The sequence below is a fragment of the Tachypleus tridentatus genome, chromosome 6, assembly GCF_004210375.1.
Source record: "Tachypleus tridentatus isolate NWPU-2018 chromosome 6, ASM421037v1, whole genome shotgun sequence".
In the NCBI taxonomy this organism is placed as follows: domain Eukaryota; kingdom Metazoa; phylum Arthropoda; class Merostomata; order Xiphosura; family Limulidae; genus Tachypleus; species Tachypleus tridentatus.
The window spans coordinates 146,176,889-146,198,974 of NC_134830.1; the positions used below are offsets into that span (position 1 = coordinate 146,176,889).

A 22,086-nucleotide genomic window follows, 5' to 3' on the forward strand; every position below is an offset into this window, starting at 1 on the left:
CAAAGATATAGAAATTAAAACACAGGGTCAAGAAACATGAAAACGTGGTAGAAAAATATAAGATGAATGAATCAATAATACCAGAACATATGGAACAAAATCTCATGTTACAGACTGGATTTGTTTGTTTAGGAATTTCGCACAAAGCTACTCGAGGGCTATATGTGCTAGCCGTCCCTAATTTTACAGTGTAAGACTAGAGGGAAGGCAGCTAGTCATCACCACCCACCGCCAACTCTTGGGCTACTCTTTTATCAACGAATAATGGAATTGACTGTAACATTATAACGCACCCACGGCTGAAAGGGCGAGCATGTTTGGCGCGACCGGAATGCGAATCCACGACCCTCAGATTACGAGTCGCACGCCTAAACACATACAAACTGGAACAACAGTAAATTAATAAAACGGGTACACTTAAAATAGAACCAAATAAGAGAATTTCTAGAAATTAAAAAAACAAACCAGAAAACTATTGTGTTGCACAGGGACGCTGCGTTTGGCGTGGAAATAATAAAGTACTGAATAGATTTGTTAAAACTTTGGATAGTTTAAGTCAAGATGGCGAGTTAATATGCAAATAATTGTGGATATACAAGTCCAAATCTAACTTCTACTGGTGGCGTGATAGTGACATTGAAACACATAGTCTTTTAGGGTAAGACTGTGTTTTAATTATTTATTGTATCTGATATTAATGTTATATTGCTGTGAATGTAAATATATCCTTTACTCTATTCCAAGCATAACTAAAGTAAAAACAAAGCCGAGTATTGTAACAAATTTTGAGAAGTAAAATAGATAGCGGTCAAATTCATAATGATAATATAACGCTATTTTCTCCATAATCAATGTTAGAGAACGTTTAGAATAAATGTGTGTTGTTTCCCAAACATGCTCGCCCTTTCAGCCGTGGGTGCGTTATAATGTTAAGGCCAATACCCATATTCGTTGGTGAAAGAGTAGCCCAAGAGTTGGCGGTGGGTGGTAATGACTAGCTGCCTTCCCTCTGGTCTTACACTGCTAAATTAGGGACAGCTAGCACAGACAGCCCTCGAGTAGCTTTGTGCGAAATTCAAAAACAAAAAACAAACTGTTGTTTCCTTGCTCTTATTACGTAGCAGCAAAAAACATAAGAGTACAAATGAAGTTATGCACATAGAGTTACATTAATTTACATATGGCCTTGTAACTAACTCGACACATCGTGAAAAGCCATAGCGCCATCCTGTGGCAAAAAGATCAGTCTTAATAATACAAAACATTTCACCAAAACGAGTTCAAGAGAAAGTTCAACCGAACCAAAAGAAATAATAAAAACATGGCATATATCAGAAAAAAAACAGGAGTACCACCACACTACGTACAACTGACATCTTTATAGATGTCAGATCGAAACACTGCCATAAGCAAGTCTAATAAATAAAAATTATGACAGGAGAAGAGTACATGGAGAAAAAGGTGTTAGCAATAATTTATAAGTCACACTCCCTATTCTATGTGGATTTCGTTTGATAAAGTTTTTTTATATATGTTTATATCTGAAAATGGGAGGCACTGTTAAAAGAAGGCCTGGCATGGCCAGGTGCGTTAAGGCGTTCGACTCATAATCTGAGGATCGCGGGTACGAATCTCCGTCGCACCAAACATGCTCGCCATTACAGCCGTGGGGGTGTTATAATGTTACTGTCAATCTCACTATTCGTTGGTAAAAGAGTAGCTCAAGAGTTGGCGGTGGGTAGTGATGACAAGCTGTCTTCCCTGTAATCTTATACTGTTAAATTAGGGACGGCTAACGCGGATAGTCCTTGAGTGGGTTCGCTCGAAATTCAAAACAAACAAACAATTGCTAAACGTCAGTGACATTTTTTTCGTGTGCTGTATCGATAAAAACTACATTACATTTTATTTACTTATCAGTTTATAACTACATATGTTTAACAATTCAGTATGTGCGTATTATCCACATTTAATTATAACTGTTTTCACTATTCACGTATTAAAGTACTTTATGATTTCACATTTATCAACACATAAAAATTCATCTTTACTTCTACTTAGAAGATGAAAATGTGTTATAAGACGAAGAGTTTTTACTAGTTAGTGTTTGTTTCTCACTTAACGAAATATTTCGTGATTTATACCCATCTCTCCATTTCTTCATGGCTGTTATTACGACAGAGGAACAAACAAGGAAAGCTCCGACGATACTAGTCCATGATGGATACTGGTCAAGAAAGAATACTCCAAAAACAAAGGCCACGACAACATCAATCGTCCTTGCTAGGGACACAGGTCCAGCTTCTTCTAATTTCAGTGCAGTAGTAAGTAAAAAATTGTCCACATGTTCCACAGAGTCCACACAGAATCAGGAGAACGCCATCCTGGCCACAAGTAGGAATACTAAATTTACTAAAAATGGAGAGATAAACTAAACCAAAAGTAATGGATGCAATGGAAAAGATGCATATCACTACTGGAGTTGAGGTTTTCTGTATCTTTCGCAAAACTATGAAGACCAATGCTGCCGTGATACATGAGCAAAACGCCACCAGAGAACCCTGGAGACGATGTGCTGAACTTACTTTGCCTGTTGACGTAACACCAAATAAGAAAGACGGCCTAGATATAAGTAATACACCTGTTAAAGTCAGAATAACTGTAAATACTTGAAATATTCCACATGGTTCTCTCAAGAAAGCACAGGCAAAAAGAGTCACAAGTACTGGACTACTAAAAATTATAGTCGAAGCATCTGCCAGTGGAATTAGTCTTAAAGAACAGTAAGCTGTTCCCATGGAAACTGTTCCTACCACAGCTCGTATACAAACAAACCATCTCTCGCCTTCAACTCCTAAGAATGAATTTCTCTTGAAGATAACGATCGGTACGTACGACAACAACTGAATGCAGCTTCGAATAACCAAAATCTCAATAGGATCCACACTGGTTACAAAGGCAACAATAAATGACGCAGTGGCAAAAAAACAGTCCAGAAATTAGAGCACAAAGAACACCAAGAAATGGAATTTTGTGAACCGATTTATTACGTTTCTTTGAAGTGCTATCTTGATAAGTTGATAAAATGTCCAAATTATCTTCGTTCGTTGAAACTTCATTAAAAATCTCATCGTGCTCAACGTGTCGAGGCCTTAACGATTTGCTCTCCATTCTTTTCTTTCCAGCCACTAGCTGGAGAATCTGTAACGAAAATGAAAAATGTACTAAGAAGCACTGGTAGTCGCTGTTAATGGTCGTTATATGAAATTAAAATTTATAGAAAAGTAACCCAAAATGGGCCTGTTTATCACAAAGGTTCTTGTATACTGAAAATATTTCTTTTGTAGCAAGAAAAATGTAACATGGAAGAATAACTTTCAGTCAGAAGAGTTAGTACATCTGACATTCTGTTTAAACCCAGAAAACAAACACGTTTCGCACTGAAAATCACGCATATGTCGACTTCTTATTTCATAAAGTTAGTGTAGATATGAAGAACAAGACGATTTTCTCCTAAAATTTGTAATTTCTAGTACTAACTAAGTAGTGTAATCATAAGAACACGCTGGAATGAAGACATTTCTTTGAAGTCAAAATATGAAACTAGCAGATTCAAACAAATGTAAAAATGTTTTCTCACAGTTTCCATTTAGTTACAAACGTCTGAGTACGTACATTCTTTAAAACAATTGATAAAAAAGGTTAATTGTTTGGTTTTTTCGTTTGTTTTGGTAATCGCAAATCTCCACAAAGAACTAGTTGCCTGTGATCGGCTCATAGCGGGTATCCAAACCCAATTTTTGTCGCTATAAGCTCCGAAATTTACCGTCGAGCCACGACAAAACTAATATTTATATACTTTTAATTACAAGAATTTTTACTAAATTCATGATATGATTTTGAAGTGAATAATTCTTTCACAAAATATTGAATGAGCATACAGTGTAATATACATTTGGCTGCTTAGACAGCGATAATAACAAAAATATACTTTTTTACAACATAAAATAAACAGGCCCGAATTATATCACCTTACATTATCATTGGATAATGTAATAATTACTATTCAACAGCTGTCTTTTGTTTATTGTTTAAAAATACCGTATTCTAGCACTTTTTCCGGAATTGGTCAGTTTGACCAACTTTGTAATCACCATGTAAAGATGAAAGTATAGATACAACTTTTAATGCACTAAGTTTTAACCACATTTTGCAAGCTAAGTGCAGAATAGCAGAAACGTCGTACCACGGACGGCTACATATGTGCTAATAATTAGTAATCATAGTACATATATTTCATTGTAAGAAATGGGCGTCATCTTTCAAACTTTTATTATTCAAGATTCTAATTGTCTGAATCTTTACTAATAAAAGTCCAACAGATGGCGCCTCATATCACACCTCAATATCTTCTACCATTGAAATCTTGCTGTATTTTAACACAGCAGATGGCACAACTATATTTATTATTTGTCTCTTTTTCTCTTTTTCTCTCTCTCTCTCTCTCTCTCTCTCTCTCTCTCTCACACACACACACACACACAGAATTAAGTAAGTAGAATGTCGATAATATTATTGCTCCGTTATAGTAAGATTACAGGCGCAAAAGATATCATTTTAAAATTATTTCTACCACGAACATGCCGATGCATTTAACAAATTTTTTACCGAGTCTATGTTTCGGCATGGCCTGGTGGGTTAAGGCGTTCGACTCGTAATCCGAAAGGCGCAGGTTCGAATCACCGACACACCAAACATGCTCGCCCTTTCAGCCGTCGGAGCGTTATAATGCGACGGTCAATCCCACTATTCATTGGCAAAAGAGTAGCCCAAGAATTAGCAGTGGGTGGTGATGACTAGCTATCTTCCCTCTAGTCTTACACTGCAAAATTAGGGACGGCTAGCGCAGATAGCTCTCGTGTAGCTTTGCGCAAAATTAAAAAAGAAACAAACAATACCAACTCTACAGAAGTGAAAAGTGATTAAGAGCAAAAGTACTTTTTCATCTAACAGTTCTCAACTTGTATTTACATAACCACTAGAACCTCCTAAATGAATATTAAAAACTCTTCCATCTGAAACTGTTTTATGCAATTATTTGCTACCGTAACATTAACTGTATCAACCTTGATCAATCGGACCGACTGTATAGCCACATGCAACATAATCCAAACACGAAATAACTCCAAGTTACATTCTCTTTTTCAGTATGATTGCACATTGTAAAATTTATAATAAATTACAATATTTTATTAATAATGTTGATATACTGATACGAAAATTAATAGTTAATGGATTTAATAAAAAAATTAGATATAATTACACTATTCTGTAATAAATACAATGAAAGTAAAATCAGAGAAATTCGACTGAAAATGGAAGCCACCATGGTGATATGGGAGTGGAGTTTGGTAGCCTCAAGAGGCCGTTCGGCCCCAACACAGTCTATCCAGACCAAGCAGCAGCGTCATTTATTCTCCCTTCCTGGATGGTTGACTGGTTTTTTCTGCATAACTTTAAACCTCCAGGGGATGCGTAGCGTTACTAAGCAATTATACGTGGTTTCCCTCTTCAACACTTTCTGGTTGATGTCCTTTTTTTTTTTTTTTGCAGGAAACTTATTTTGCCTCAAGGATGGACCATTTTTCGTTTTCCTGTCCGTGCTTTTTGATCGTTCAGCTCAACGCGTGTGCGTGGTGTGGGGATCCTTTTTCACACGCATTTTAATGGCACCATCCTCGTGTCACGTAGTAATGATGAGGGGCGGGTTGTATGCGTTGATATTGTCGCCTGGGGTCGCAAGATTCGGGTTGTTAATGTCTATGCGTCTATTTAGGGTGGGAAGGTTGTTTCCTTCTTCTTGGCCTTGTACAGGTTCTTGATAACGCAGGCCGATATTGTTCTTGGTGGTGACTTCAATTGTATGCTGAATCTCCACCTTGACAAGATTGAAGGCTATCCTCTTTCTGGTAATCGGTATACGCGGGGTTTGCCTGCAGTGCTGTAGGACTTTGAGTTTATCGATGTCTGGCGTACGCTCTATAGGTCTGCTTTTGTGCCCATTTGGACCAGTCAGTTCATTTCTTGTCACCTGGACAGGTTCTACATTACACCTGGTCTGAAGCAGAGCCTTAGTATGGGTGCAGTTTATCGGATTGGCGATATTTCATTTCGTTTGTCTAACCATCGGGAGTTTCTAAGCACGTTCCAGGATTTTGTCCCTATTTTTAGGGTTCGGAAGTGTGGAAGCTCAATGTCTCCCCCTTTGCAGAGGATGAAGTTGGAGACGAATTAATTGCCTTGGTTTGGGGTCTTTGTTCTGTTGAGTCTGTCGACAAGTCCTGGTGGGTGGGTTTCAAGGAAGCCTGTGCCTCCTTGTTGAGACAAGCTGGCATACAGCATTCGCGAGCTCGCCGCCTGGCTTTGCAGGGCAAGCAGGACATCTTAGCTGCCTCGCTTCGAGGCAGACCAATGGATCAGTGGTTCCTCTCAGTCATTGAGAATGTTAAAAAGAATAGAGATTTGGAGTATTCCAAACTATTCCATGCAGCCAGAGTTTCCAGTCTGATGGAATCACTTGGTTCCAGAAATGTTACTTGTGTTCCACTGTGCAAGAACAGGCAGATCTCTAGTCTGTTGATGGAAGAGGGTCAATCATATTCTGACATCTCTGACATTCTAGACATGTGCTTCGGCTTTACAGCCATTTGTATTTAGTTTCACCCATGGACGAAGGGTTGTGGCATGACATCACTCTGTTTTGCCCTCCCTCGATTCTTCTTTACATGACCAGCTGGTGAAGTCCATCAGCTTGGGTGAATGTTCGTCGGCCATTCGGTCTATGCTGCTTGGTCTAAGTGTCCTGGGCTATATAGACTGCCAGTGGAATTTTATCGCCACGTGTGGCATGTTGTCAGACCCTTCTTTGTCAGAATTTTTTAACAAATGTCTGACGAGTGGGTCTATGCCATCTGGTACGCTGTGTGGGCTCATTACACTTATATGTAAGGATTCCAGCCAGTGTGACGATCTTTCTTCCACGCGTTCCATATCTCTCTTGAATGTAGACACAAAGATTATTTGGAAAGTCCTGTGTGCCTGTTTGGGTACAGTTATGCCTCATTTGGTTCACTGCACTCAGACATGTAACGTGCAGTGTAGAAGCATCCAACAAAATCTGGTGCTTCGGGGACCTCTTTCATTACATAACAGATAGGGATATCCCTGCAAACACTCTCCCTTGATCAGAGCAAAGCTTCGATCACGTTCACCACAAATTTGTTTTGGAGAGGTGTGGTCTTCCTCTTGTATTTGTTCAGCATGTGCAAGTTTTGCATGTAGCTGCTTCAAGCAGGCTCTTGGCTAACGAATATCTGACGTCATCCTTTCCTATCTTACAGGAAGTACGTCAGGATTTCTGTTTCACATTCGCTTTATGTAGTAGTGATCAAGTGCCTACTCTGTCATCTGTATCACTCAGTTTCGATACGTGCCCTCAAGTTGCCAGGGGGTGTGGTAATCAAGTATATTCTCATGTGGACAATGTAAACCTGTACCTCGCGAACCCAACATCCCTAGGTTCGGCGCTGTCCATTGTCAATCGTTACTCTTAGGCCAGTGTAGCCCAGCTCAACTACGTCAAGTCTTGGGCTTGGTGGTAAGGTAAATTGGCCTCATCTGCTGACACCCTGTTTGGACTGGATTGGACCTCTTCTCCGGTCATTTGCTTTGGAGTTCGTTTTATTGCGAGCCCTGAGGCTGTCTGGAGGAAGGAGGTGCAGCGTGTCGGTTCGGCAGTTCACGATTATTGTTACTGCCCTGCTAATTTGTTTGGCAGGGCAGAAGTGGTGGTGAGGAGGATACTCCCCTTGGTCTGGTACCTTGGGACTATGTTTCCTCTCGATGACCACAATGCGCGGGTTATCGAGTGGCATGTTTTCGCCTTTCTGTGGGGTGGCAAGCCTGAGACTGCGTCTCGACTTTCATTGGTCCTGCCGCCTTACATAGGAGGTCTGGGCATCCCACGTGTCTATACCCAGCGTATTTCTCTTTTCGTCTACCGCTTTTCACTGTTTGTCTTTGGAGGTTCATCCCTGTTGCCACCTAGCCAGATTCTTAGTTTGCATGGCGCTCAGGTTTTTGGTGTTTCACTGAGCCTGCAAATACCGATGATTTTTTATCCTCCCTCCTGGTACGTGGACGCTGCTTTGGAGATTCAGACAGACTCCCGTTCCCTCTACCGCTTGCTGGTACCTGGATGAACACACAGGATAGCTCTTCCGTGGGGCGTTATTTGGGGCCGCGTTGTGCTGCGCCATGTCGATAGCTACCTCCAAGCTTTTAACTGGCGTGCAGCGCATAACATCATTTTCGTTCCAGTGTACATTAACAGTCTTTAAGTACCCCATCTGGCTTGTTCGAAACCAATTTGTTTTCTAGTAGGCACCGGTGTCGTACTTTAAGATTCTGCATAAGGCCAGGTATAAGCTCTTACTCCGTCTTGAGGCAAAGTATCGGCTGCTGAGCCCTAGAGACTTTTTACCATCGGTGGCGGCCGGACCTTTCGCTGATGGAAAATCCGGTCGAACTCGGGTTTTGAGCTGCCCTATTTCCGCTCCTGTTTTGTGTTATAGCGTATCTTTTAAGTATTAATCATTTTATACGAATTTGTAAATTTTAAATTCTTATAACTGTTTCTATTTGTGTCTTTTCATTATTAATGTTTGTGTGTGTGTATATATATATTGTAAATGTTATTCCTGTTTATTGTAACTGTTCTTAACTTTGTATCTATTTGTTTCGTTAACTTTATGTATATTACTTGTTTGGTATGTTTTTTTCCTTTTTGATTTTCATTTGTATTTTGTGTGTGTATGTTTCTTATAGCAAAGCCACATCGGGCTATATGCTGAGCCCACCCAGGTGAATCGAACCCATGATTTTAGTGTTGTAAATCCGTAGACTTAGTGCTGCTAGCGGGGAGCCATTTGTAATATAGTACTTACTTTTGCATTTTTCGTTTTTGTTGTCACTATCCTTATCATTGTTTTTCTATATTTGATACGGTGTGTTTTTCTGTACAGTGTGTACATATGTCGTCCTATTTATAATTTTTTTAATATTATTTTTGTTTTGTAAAACCTTTCCTTTAATTTGTGAATATATTTATTTGTATATATTTATGTTATTTTTTTAGGCATTAGTTGCTCATTGCCTGTAAGGTCCGGCATGGCCAGGTGGGTTAAAGTTCGACTCGTAATCTGAGGGTCACGGTTTCGAATCCCGGTCGCATTAAACGTGCTCGCCCTTTCAGCCGTGGGAGCGTTATAATGTGACGGTCAATCCTACTATTCGTTGGTAAAAGAGTAGCCCAAGAGTTGGCAGTGGGCGGTGATGACTAGCGGCCTTCCCTCTAGTCTTACACTGCTAAATTAGGGACGGCTAGCGTAGATAGCTCTCGCGTAGCTTTGCGCGAAATTCTAAAACAAACAAACAAATCATTGCCTGCACATAATTGCCTAATGTGTTGCTTTTTTCAACTATCTTGATTACTTGTAGTATTTTTCGTTGTAAATAAATTCAAATTTGCAAACTTCAAGAAGTAAGTTTTATCATGCGTACCCCCCAAATGGTAGTAGTTTATCTTCATTTTGTTATTTATTTATTATTTTTCATCTTTTTATGTTTATCTTTTATCTTATTCTTATTTTAACTTGGGAGAGAATTCACCTTCGCATAACTGTCTGCAAGCAGTGAGGGGTGATATAGATGTTGGGCGTTGTGGGCCTGAGCACCCGCATTTCGTTCTCCTAATTTTCTTATGTAAGACTAGCGAATTGGAGGTTAGGACTGATAGACTGTGTATCCTCACCATAATGTGGGTCCTACTTTTTTAGTCACCTCAAAAATCTAGGACAGATTTTATAATCTCTAGGATCCTTTCTTTTAAAATATGCAGCATATTTTATTCCATGTTAGTACTTTGGTTTATGGCTTGAAAAGTTTTATAGTTATAATATATATTTTATCTGACCTAATTTATCTACATTTATATCAGCTCAGAATACTTTGTTTAATTTTTGTTTTTTAATTAGACGTACAGCTTTCCGTAGACAAGTTATCGAGTTCCAGTCAGTTAAATAAACCTCGTGTCATCGAGCGTTTTCTTTGGAGTATTTTCCTACTTTAATTTATATAATCTTATATAATCTAGTTAAATTAGTTAGTAAATTAGTTTTATAACAATAAATAAAAATACACACACGAACTTCAGTACTTAGATTTAAAATCTTGTCTTTTCCAGCTTTGTGATCTTATGTTGCTACCAATATAATATAAATCGCATCATTATTTTAGTCTAAATATTGGTAAAGATACTGTGGTTCAAAACTTATCTTCTATTCAAATGTACAGTTTAGACTATGGAGTATAAAGCGATTATCAACCAATGTCCTAAAACTAATAGATCCATCTTTCGACCTAAACTAAGAATAAACCAAATTATTCACATTTTCCAATGCAAGCAAATTACAGAACATCTAAAGGTCTGTAATTTGTAATATTAATCGCTCAGGCCCCATAACATTGAAAAAAATTGAAATACTTTCTTTCAATTGATTATAATGGCCCAATAACAAATGTCGAAAACAATTAGACATTCTTTAAAAAACAGGATCTACTGTGGCCTTAAGTTATTATAGGGCTAAAACAATATCCTGAAGAACGTAACTTGTTTATTTCATACGAGAACTTGTAAAAAACGATTGATGTATCCTGCTTCTACACTGACGACTTGTACCATTCTAAAAAAAAATAGTCAATTTTCAAGAGTTATTCGTTATGCCTTTCATATAAATAAATTTATAAATAAATAAATCCTTGTTATAATCATCTGGCTATTGTTACTATACTTGTTTATATATCAAACGCCATAACAAGAGGTTGAACATGGTTTACATGATTGGTGATCACAGATTGAATAGTCACACCACGTTTAACTATGCCTTGGCCATCTTCCTCTATCAATTAATATATAAAGCGTGTCATTGATTGCAAATAAATCCTATGACTTTTCTGGACATGATATGTGACCATTCCAAAGTATTTTCTACCTATAGGCTAGCCTTTCTTCTAAGAGGTCAAAGGAATGAAAAAAAATCCATAAAATCATTCGGTTTTTGCTTCCTCGAGTTTATCACCGGACAATAGTGGAAAAACTTCAATGATTTATACTTCATTGTTTTTCACAACTGGAATTAAAATGTAAGATCTGGATAGAACAGCTGTTTATTATGTTGTAGGTAGAAACACAAAGCAACTGAAATCCTCGTCACTATTATCAGCTGGACACAAAATTACATTAATGGAAGACTAATGCAGTGAGTGTTTGACTTGATGTATTTAATATTGTGAAATACCCCTTCAATGAAGAATCGTTGTCTTAGACTCGTTTTTTAATGATCACATACTAACACTTCTACAGGGTGTTCGGAAAGTCACTGCACATTTATATATTTATTAACATACAAACAGCACAGTGACTTTCCGAACACCCTGTATAATGTTCTCCGTTTGATAATTTTTGGCATAACTATAGTAAATCCCAAAGAAATTGGCAACTCTTTCAGCTTCGTTTTCGAATTTCTAGAAATTATCTCAAATTTTACAAACTTAATCATCTAAGTTAATATGTATCGCGTTCAGCTGTCCTAACTGTAAATAAAACTAAACAGCCCACTCAATATCATACGGACATTTCACTACAAAACACTGCTCGATACTAAGAAATTAAGGGATGTCATTTATTTTCATTGATCTTATAAATCACGTTATAGTAATAACGGCCGATCTGGTAGTTAATTTAATTACAACATTCAATCTCTTAGATGATTTCCCCACAAAAATACAACTCGCATGTCGCAGAAGAAACAAATCACTGAATTTACTTTGTAGGTCCATTTTATAGATCTATTATTGAACTAAATTCAAGAACATCCACCTCATTCATATAAGTGACACTGTCTAGACAGTCTGAGAAATACCTTTCAATTATGGTACAGCCAATCATCAGTCACAAAACACAAGTCAATATATACTGACAAAGTAGTAGCTTCACTTCAAATTCCCTGTATACAAAGACGTTTAGGGTTTTTTCAGCTGCAGGATTAATTATAAACTCGACTAACACACAAACACCATACAGCACTGATTGAGCAGAAGACTACCTAGCTTTCATCCAAACATTCAGCCTCGCTCGTTCATTCAGTACTCTAACCATGACATCATCATTTCGGAAGTTATCATGGAAAGTATCATGAGAAGTTTATCGGTTCCTCTACGACACAGATTTTAGTGTTAATGGGTAAAGTAGTGTATAATAAATTATTCATTTTGCTGCTCATTTAACAGAACTAAGTTTGAGGATTTTAAGCAACTTTCCAGCTGAGAGCTGAAACTATCAAGTATTGGTAGTCGCCTCATCTAGCAAGTTGCTTAAAATCCTCAAACTTAGTTCTGTTAAATGAGCAGCAAAATGAATAATTTATTATACACTACTTTACCCATTAACACTAAAATCTGTGTCGTAGAGGAACCGATAAACTTCTCATGATACTTTCCATGATAACTTCCGAAATGATGATGTCATGGTTAGAGTACTTCCGAGAGGCCTTGCTGTCATAAATGACAAAGAAGAGCTAATGGGCAACCAAATTTTACATATAATGACAATATATATAGTAATTTATGCGAATAACCTTATAATAAGATTACATAGCAGGTCAAAGTGTTTAAACAAATATTATCGTTTTGGAGTTACACAATCAATTATTACATAACTGAAATGTTCTTAGAACGTTGAGATAAGAAATTTTGTGCTACTGCTATTAAGTTTTCTAGCCAATTGACATATATGATAATTGAGAAACATCTTAACTAGTATTTGACCATAAGAAATCTCTCAATTTTGTTACATGCCTTGTTGATACGTGGATGTCCTCTCATGAGAAGTTCGTGGGCAAGTTTCAATATTTCAGAACGATATACTTTTGGAATAATTTTATAAACTACATTCCAGACCTCTGAAGCTGACACATTTGATGGTCTGAATTCACCTATGAGCACACAATTTTATAAAAGTAACCATTTAGAACTTTTACAATTCATATTTTGGGAGTGCGTATTTAAACAATGATTAAATCTATAGATCCTTTTCTTGTTCAGCGATCAATTTACTACTAACAACTGAAACTTTACCAATTTAACCAGACTGATCATGTCCATCATCGTCACTCACCAAAAATCATCCTTTGGACAATCATTCAAAAAATTACTGTCGTATTCAAAAAATTGTCTGAGCCAAATCCACAATATACTCTGAACATGTCTATCATTTGTTTCTGGCTTAATTACTGAGCCAGAGCTCGAGTAATAACACACGAGGGAACCACTTCTGGATTTTCCTCAACAACATCAAACTTAGATGAAATGGTGATCGGTTCACTAACCACCACGGGTTTAGCAACAAATTTTCCTCCAGCAAAATCGTTTTCCAACAATAATGATATACCCTTAATTGGCAGAGTAGGTCTTACTGAAACCAAGACAGGGCCTTAAACTAGTTACGATGTTTTTGTTCGTTTTCTAAAATAAGATTTAACATTAATAAAACCACCCTTACCAGTAGCATAAGTCGAATATAAAGGCAATATACCTTCTGACAACAATGACTGAGCCGCGCTATAACGTACGAGTATTTTTTGTCAGAAACAGAACAGACAGACACAAAAGGTTAAATTCCTCCAAAACTACATCAGCCTTTTTATCAGGAGCCATATAAACATCAGATGATCTGGAGAAACTATATTCATATGAGGAGATCTGGAGAAACTATATTCATATGAGGTCACAATCACACTGGGTGTTTCCTTCTTTTCTTTTCAAACGCCAACAGAGTGACATTACGTGACCAAGCTTCTTACAGCACAGTTGAACAGTTTATAATGTTAGAAATCTACAAATGTTCTTGGTGAAATTCTGTAGTTTTCTTATTAATGAGCGTTAGTCACAATTATAGCTTCCGAAAATCATAGTATACTGACTTTAACAGACCAACAGTATTAAACTGTCTCTTTGTAGCCGATTTATAACGTTTAAACGAAAGTTCATTTGACCAAACAATATTTGGAGATATGCTAGTGCTTTCGTAACACACTCTATTGTTCTTTTCGAGAATCTTCTACAAGCTCAGGGAAGAGGCAGTACTTGCGCAATACATATATAACATTACAAGTCCCATATTTCCAAATATATATTAAACTGAAACAAATGTAGATATTAAAACAATTTTAAGTCTGTTAACACCAACAAATTTCCTCTAGTTATTGTTGAAAAACTTCATAACCACCACAAAAAACTAAACTCATCTCACAAACAAAATAAATACTGAAAAAAAAAAACAAGGAATTATACAATAAAGTTTACCATTTGGATTTCTACAAAGTAGACAAACAAAATTTCTGTGGACTTAAAATTCACTCAAGAGTCTGGCCCTAAACTGAAGTCATGTATCAGCAATACCAAAGTTAATTACAAAATAACGTATATATCACCGAAACTCATGATAAAGCATTGTTATCTTAAATAAAGAACCAAGCATTAGAAACGTTAAATTAGAGAAGACATTTTAACTCAATAAAACGTCACCAAACCAACACCCCACAGCACCAAGACACCTTCAAGAAACTGTAACCTTTTAGTTCCTCAGTCCACATTGCTACCATGTTAAATTTCCAATTGTTTCCTTCGTTACCTATTCAAGACTCGGAGTTGTATTATATTTGTATATACAACAATTGAGTAAGGCAGCACAAGTGCATTTTATGATCTGTTCAACTATTTCAGATACAACACACTTATTCACATAAACTTCCGATTTCTTGAAAGAGACTTTAAAATCCATTTCGATAAAACTGTATATTTTTGAAATTAAAAACGTCTAATTTATAAATTAAAAACTTAAATAGCATTAAAAAGACTAATAACCTTTAAAGAACTAAAAACATTTCTAATTAAGGTGGACAGTGTCACCATCGCCAATAACATTGTCTTACGTTGTGGATAAACTTTGGGGCAAAACATGTTTAAAATGGTGCCGTCGTTGAGAGCCGTAATGAAGGCAAGACAGTAAAATGTGGCTTATTGTGACCCGAGTGTTACACAGCCAACACACTGGTGCATCAATCCCAGATAAAAAAGAAAACGTCGAGTTAAAAATCTATGACCAATGCAAAGTCTAGTTAGATCAACTTCCTCTTTCCGGTCAGTACAGAAGCAAGACAGTCAAAGTCCAAGATAGGGTTTTATTTAGAAAAGTTTGTTTTTACGTTCCTCACTCCAAGTCGACTGCTGATTGGCACAGAGCCAAGTCTTGAATACAGGACCATTGTCCATGTATGGAACAGGCACAGATACGAAAGTGTGAAATTTATGTGCAGTGTCAGCGAGCCCGATCCCGCGAGTACCAACATGGCCTGGTATCCAGAAGAATAGGATAGAAGTAGATGTTAAACAGAAACTAGCTATTTGGTTTTGAATATTGGCGAGAACTAGCTCAGAACTAACATGAAGCTATTCAAGGGCCAGTAGAAACTTAAGTGAGACAGTATAAATAGTGCAATTTGAATACTGCTTAGCTTCAATGTGATCCAGGGCCAGAGAAATGGCATACAGTTCAGCAGTGAACACAGAAACTATAGAAGGGATTCTGCATGCAACCAACGAACCACAACAAACCATTGGCAGAGTCCACACAGTCACCTGATTTCGAACCATCCGTATAAATAGGAATGAAAGGACGGTTCGAAAGATGTTTAGTAAATCACAGACAGTATTTGCAAATGGGAGTTTCTCATTTTCTCAGATGACTTAATGAAAGGTCACATTTGTGAATTGTAATAAGCCATAGTTGGATGGGATGACCAATGGATATAGCAATGTTATCCAATGTCAGACTCAATTCGTCCAACTGCACCTGGATACGAAGACCAAAAGAAACAACGGCAGACTGTCTGTTCTGAAAAAACATGGCCCACCGAGGAAGGAAACACAACCCCAGATGGGATGCCATGGTAAGGATCGAAGTTTCAAAGCATACGGTAAAGAAAGTTGCAAATGGCAGAGGTGTAGATAAGGTTCATGAAACTGTGTATAAGCTCTGGGTTGGGGAAGTGCAGAAAGCCCCAATGCAGAGCCAAAGCCCCTGATGATGAATGGGGTCTAACATCTTCAAGGCCGAGGTCCTGGCAGAGCAATAGACCAGTGATCCATAGTCTGGTTTCAATTGAAAAAGATATAACTTTTAACATAGAAAATCGGTCTGCTCCCCAAGTGATGGAAGAGAGGACACAGAGAATGCTCAGTGCTCTTGTACATTTGACCCATAGTTACTTGATGTGTGGTATAAAGGTCAGCATCAAGTCAAAGATAAACCCAAGAACTTTGTCTCTCAGGACCACAAATAGCACAACTTCATTGATACGGAGAATATCCCATTGGCTGCAAAAGTGCGTGTAAACGGTTTTAAGAGAGAGAGAAGTTAAAACCGTTTGCTGTGGTCCACTTCAGTAAGTGATTGAGGGCAGTCTGTAGCTGCTACTCAGTATACCTCGTCGACATAGAGCTCGTTGGTAATAGTAAGAGAGATGTTCAGTGATGGCATTAATGTTTATACTGAAACACAGCCCTGAAGGATTCAAAGTTCCTGTAGAAATGAACGGGAAAGTGTCGAACCTACACGAACTAGAATTCGCCTGTCCATTAAAAAATAAATAAAAGTGGGCAAATGACCACGTGACCAATATAAATTGAGTTATTGCAAAATATCATACCTCCATGTTTTCACAAGCCTTCTCAATGTCAAAGAATATTGATACAAGATGTTGTCATTTGAGAAAGGCTTCTCTGATTGACGTTTCAAGCCAAATCAGGTGGTCCACGGTGGAGTTCTGTCGTCGGAGCCCACACTGGGTGGGCGAGAGGAGATTGTTTCATTCGAGGAACCAAACAAGACGAGCATTAACTATCCTCTCTAACGTCTTATAGAGACAGCTCGTGAAAGTAATTGAACGGTAGTTCGAAATAATTCTGGGATCCCTCCTAGGCTTAGAAAGGTAGGACAATAGCCTGGCGCTGTGCATCAGGAAAACATTCTCCTGCCAGATCCAGTTAAAACAACGGATTTGCTGGAAAGCGATATAGTTCGAGTATGTGAGATACCTACGAAAAAATTTTCCAGACCTATTTTCGAACCTTCCGTGCCATGTGGCAGGCAGGATTCCACCACGGACGAGGATATCGTGGAAAACGTGTCGAGATTCTAGGAATACACTAAACAGCTGCTTGTATAATACAGTCAGTTACTGCTGCCACACAATCGTCTAGTGATGGCTTACAGACGATGGCAGGATCAAGTTTTGCGAGAGCAGTGAAAAGTGGGCCAGTTTGCGTGATCCAGCTTCCACTGGGACAAGCGGGTTTGATGGCATCGACCACAATTAGTCTCTCTCAAAATTATAGGAAGATGATCACTGCATTATTGTCAACCCTCCATGAAAAATAAAAGAATAGTGAAGGGGAGCAAACTGAGACATCAATAGCAGTAAAGAACTGACGAGATGCATGAAAATAAGTATAAGAATTGGTACTGAAGAGAGAAAAGATTGTAATCTGAGAGCATACCTTCTGTGGAGCGATCCCTCTCATTAATATCAGTACCTCTTAAAAGGGGATTATATCCATTAAAATCTCCCAGAATTAAATAAGGAAATGATAACTGTTCAACAAGAGCATCATGGTCTGACTGATCATGGGTCTCTTCAGGAGACAGGTAGAGAGAACAAACAGTGATAATATGACCAAAGGAAACACAGATGGCTTTGGCCTCCAAGGATGTGTCAGGTGTGTCATTTCTGAACAAAGAAAATTGCTGAAAGGTGACTGTATCAGCAGGTTTCAGAACTGTTCCCTGAAAGGAAAAACAGAGAGGATGGTAGGAAGCAATCAGTGCTTTGATGCCATTCAGATTAGAACGTAAATTTCGACAGATCCATTAAATCAAGGTAGCCATTTTTATTTGTGTGTAAGCATGGGTGGAGAGCCTTCTGTTTTCGAGCACGTCTTTTTTTCTCTATTTTCTTTATTCGAAAGAGGTCTGTCGACATTCATGGATCCTGCCCTAAATCTACTGGGCAGGTGTTTGTTGTTGGAAGATAATTATAGTGACTGAGGACGTGAAAGAATGATCGTTTTGCATCTTGGGGGCGGGAGAAGATGTACCCAAGGAAATGGCTGTACCCAGAACAAAATAAAGTGAATCTTGGGGTTTGCTAGAATTAATGTCAGGGACAGAGATGGGTGTTGACGTTGATTCACCAGCTTTTTTAACCATGAAGATCAAAAGACTTTTCATTTGATTTCTGAATGATTCTATTGGAGGCACGGAGATCCATCCATGCTCCCTCTGTTCGATTGACCGAACCGCTAAGACTGGAAATATCCGAGAGGGTTTGGAATGTATGGTCGTATCTTGAAATTAAGATAACCTGCGTTGATGGTGGCAGGTGGACGTGGTGATGTAAATGTCAGAATGAGGACATTGTTCGGCTTCGTAATTCCATCTTTGCGAGTGGAGATACGCCTCACTGCAGAAACTTTTTGCGTGGAGAAACCAGTGAGAATATCTAATTCGAGGATGTTCCTCAAATACTTTTCAACAATAACTCCTCGTGATGAATTTAAAATAGCAATCCTCAATCGCCTTTGAATGTAAGAGGAGTTCTGTGTTTAGATGTGAATGTTTCTACCAACATGTCACCAGAGTGAAGCTTTCTGACTGACTTTGGAGAGCCAGTAAGTCCCTATAGTCCCTTCTGAATAAAAAAGGGAGACATTTGCCCTAAAGGTTTGTCTGAAAGAGAATGTAATATAAATAACTGAGATATAGCTGTTAAGAATATTGAAGATTGCTGCTCAGAATCTTCAAAACGTGGTCGTTTACCTATTGACTGTTTTTTTCACTATTTTACTTAAGTTTATCGGAGGATCCATAATTTAAAAAAAAAAGGATGTTTCGGTGCCCACTGACCCCACCAACTATGGAGCCCTGCGAGTGGACGTACTACAATGACAAACAAGGATACTGCAGCAACACCAGAGTTTCGGGAGCACTATATCCAAACACAAGCATCAGATACAATGTCCACAACATCTGCTGAGAACGTCCAACATTGCTACCAGGTTGACCCCAGCCCAAGTAGACAAGCCGATTTTTAATCATTAACTTACAAAACATTCATTGTATTCTTGGTGGTTACTGCTTGGTTATATCGTTACTGCTAATCCAACCTCTCACAGGTTGATCACCTGTTGTTATTATGCATATATGTTATTTTCTAAGAAATATTCTCAAACATTTAAGACTTTTTCACACATTGGTTGTAGATAATTTTAAACCAGGCACTTATAATTTAAGTTATATTGCGAAATATCGTTAAGTTACATTTTACTTACTGCATTTTCATTTCAAAAGTAGTATATAGAATTAAATGTTATTTAAATAGCATAACCAAATGGACACGAATAATTTAATTCTTATATATTTTCAATTTTTATATTACCACTGACATATTCCAAAAACAAAAATGCTTAAAAAGTCTCGCCGTGCATGAAACTTGAACGTCTGCTGCTATTGTTATACTATGTAAATATTATTAACATATTTTTAATCTTGCTTCCTCCTACTTATTAATAACTCCTTCAAATGCAGACTATATGATGAATAGATATAAAATATCAACCATGTTAACATGAATGTAAGAACACAACTAAACAACATACCTTGTTATATTGCTCTTCTCCGAAACTTGAACGTAAAGTAAACTAATACCAGAACGAACAAACACTTTTGAGTGTTAATAATTTCTTTTTTCTGCAGAGCAAACAAAACAACTAAAATTTCCACGTGACACATACTAAGAATCAACCAATCACAAGATCTTTTGGCGCTGTGCTAATTTCTAAAACGAAGCCCTCCTCGAATGCTTTAAATTATTATTATTATTATTTCTATTACCACAGTCAAAATTTATAAAATTTACAAGTGAACTAAATGTAACATAACGTCTGCAGTTAGTTTTAATAAATTATTAACCAGTTTTGTTTATCTGCAATTATAAACGATGCTGTAGCGATAAAATACCTAGACTACGTACCAATGGGTACAGGTACTACGAACGTTGCTGTTCTTCTCATAAAGTAGGCCTGCCTTTAAATATCTTTCGTTGATCTGTGTTAGTTTAGTCGCAGTCTTTCTAACTTTTGCAAGTTCTTCACCTTTTTTCAAGGACAAATCTTCATTATCCAGTAATTGGCAGAAACGTAAAAAAAGGATCAACTGATGTGTAAGAACTGGTAGCACGTAATATGTTATTCTTAGGTTTTACCTTTAAATGTCTACTTTTATGTTGTTGTTAAAACAATTACTTTTAAACAAATTTCGCCAGAGAAATTCCTAACAATTTTCTGGTGTGAATACGTCTTGTATCTGAAGAAAAAATAGTAGTATGATGCATAATTTTTTTTATTTTACAGTATAGACCTAAAAATGTAATATAATTCGGTTTTGAGTCATAAATAGTTTGAAACTGTACACATACCAATTTTAAAAGATTGTCAGTTTGTGAAATGTACATCAAAATTTTTTTAACATCTCATAAAATATTTCCTTGAAATTTAAATACAAAAACAAAACAGAGTCTTAGTGCAAACCTTTTTACGATACAAACATTATGGTGCACGTTAGTTGCAACAGATAAAAGAAAACATTCTATAAGGAACAAAAACAGTGTTTTCCAAACGTTAAAAACTTATGTGTGTGCGTGTGTTTTCTTATAGCAAAGCCACATCGGGCTATTTGCTGAACCCACCGAGGGGAATCAACCCCTGCTTTTAGTCTTGTAAATCCGTAGATTTACCGCTTTACTAGCGACGGCTGAAAACTTACGTCTTGATCATTACTGTTAATAATGCAGTTAATAATAACCGTTGTTATAAATTATATTGTTTTTGTGTTTGTATATTAAAATATACTTGTGTTAAAAGGAAATTGAGTGTATCAATCTCGTTGACAAATAGCATAAATTTGATACATAGTAACATTTAATTAATTACTGAACCCAAATTCAAATTTCCGTTTATTTTAAATAGTAATACGTCAACATGCGTAACATAAAAAATCGGAGACCCGTCTAAAAGAAATAACAATATGTAACAGGATCACTTTAACTGCACGTCAAAATACATAATATATTCCACTATATTCATGAGTTGTAGAAAATTATACGTAGCAGAAACCAACATATTATTAGCAGAAAGGACCCGAGAACATCTCAAAGACATAATAAATTCATACACATACACAGGTAAATCAGTGGCTGACATTTTAATTTGCACAATCATACCCTTAAACTTCTTAAAATACTTGTTTTTAAAAAGGCTTCTACAAACAAATACAAACGCGATTGACAAGACAGCAAAATCATTTTTGACCTGGGAAATATCCTTTCCTATGAGATAAATAAATGTTTCAGTTGGTTTTCTTTTTGTAATATTTCTCTCTTCCCATACAACGTCTATACTATAAATTTACACAACCATACCCTTGAACATTTTAAAATATTATTGTATCTCAGAACGGCTGGTATGGGTATTAACATTTTTAATGATAAGCAGATAAAAACGTTTCGACCTTCCTGGGTCATCTTCAGGTTAACAAAAAACACCTGAAGATGGCCTTGGAAAGTCGAAACGTTGTTCTCTGCTTATAAATAAAAGTGTTTATTCCCATACCAGCCGTTGTAAAATACATTTTTATTTTAAGTGGGTTTCTCATAATCGAGAATTTTAAAATACTTGCTTTTAAAAAGGTTTAAACAGACAAATACAAACGTGATCTACCAGACAGCAAATTTGTTTTTGACCTGGGAAATATCCATTCCGATGGGACAGGTGAACATTTTAGTTATTTTTTAA

At 37.1% G+C, this 22,086-nt stretch overlaps 1 protein-coding gene across 2 annotated transcripts in view; it reads right to left on the minus strand.

The window, feature by feature from the left end:
* LOC143253969 (solute carrier family 35 member G1-like) overlaps positions 1-20,284 on the minus strand; it is a 34,310-nt gene extending 14,026 nt beyond the window's left edge. The window contains exons 1-2 of one of the 2 annotated variants that reach the window (XR_013029920.1): positions 19,894-20,284; positions 2,797-3,201 (exon numbers count right to left, since the gene is read on the minus strand). The gene's annotated coding sequence lies outside the window, so the exon portion shown is untranslated. Of the gene's footprint in view, positions 1-2,796; positions 3,202-19,893 lie in introns of those variants that run through there. The other variant, XM_076508643.1, reaches the window with a different exon arrangement.
* Positions 20,285-22,086: the final 1,802 nt, after the last annotated feature.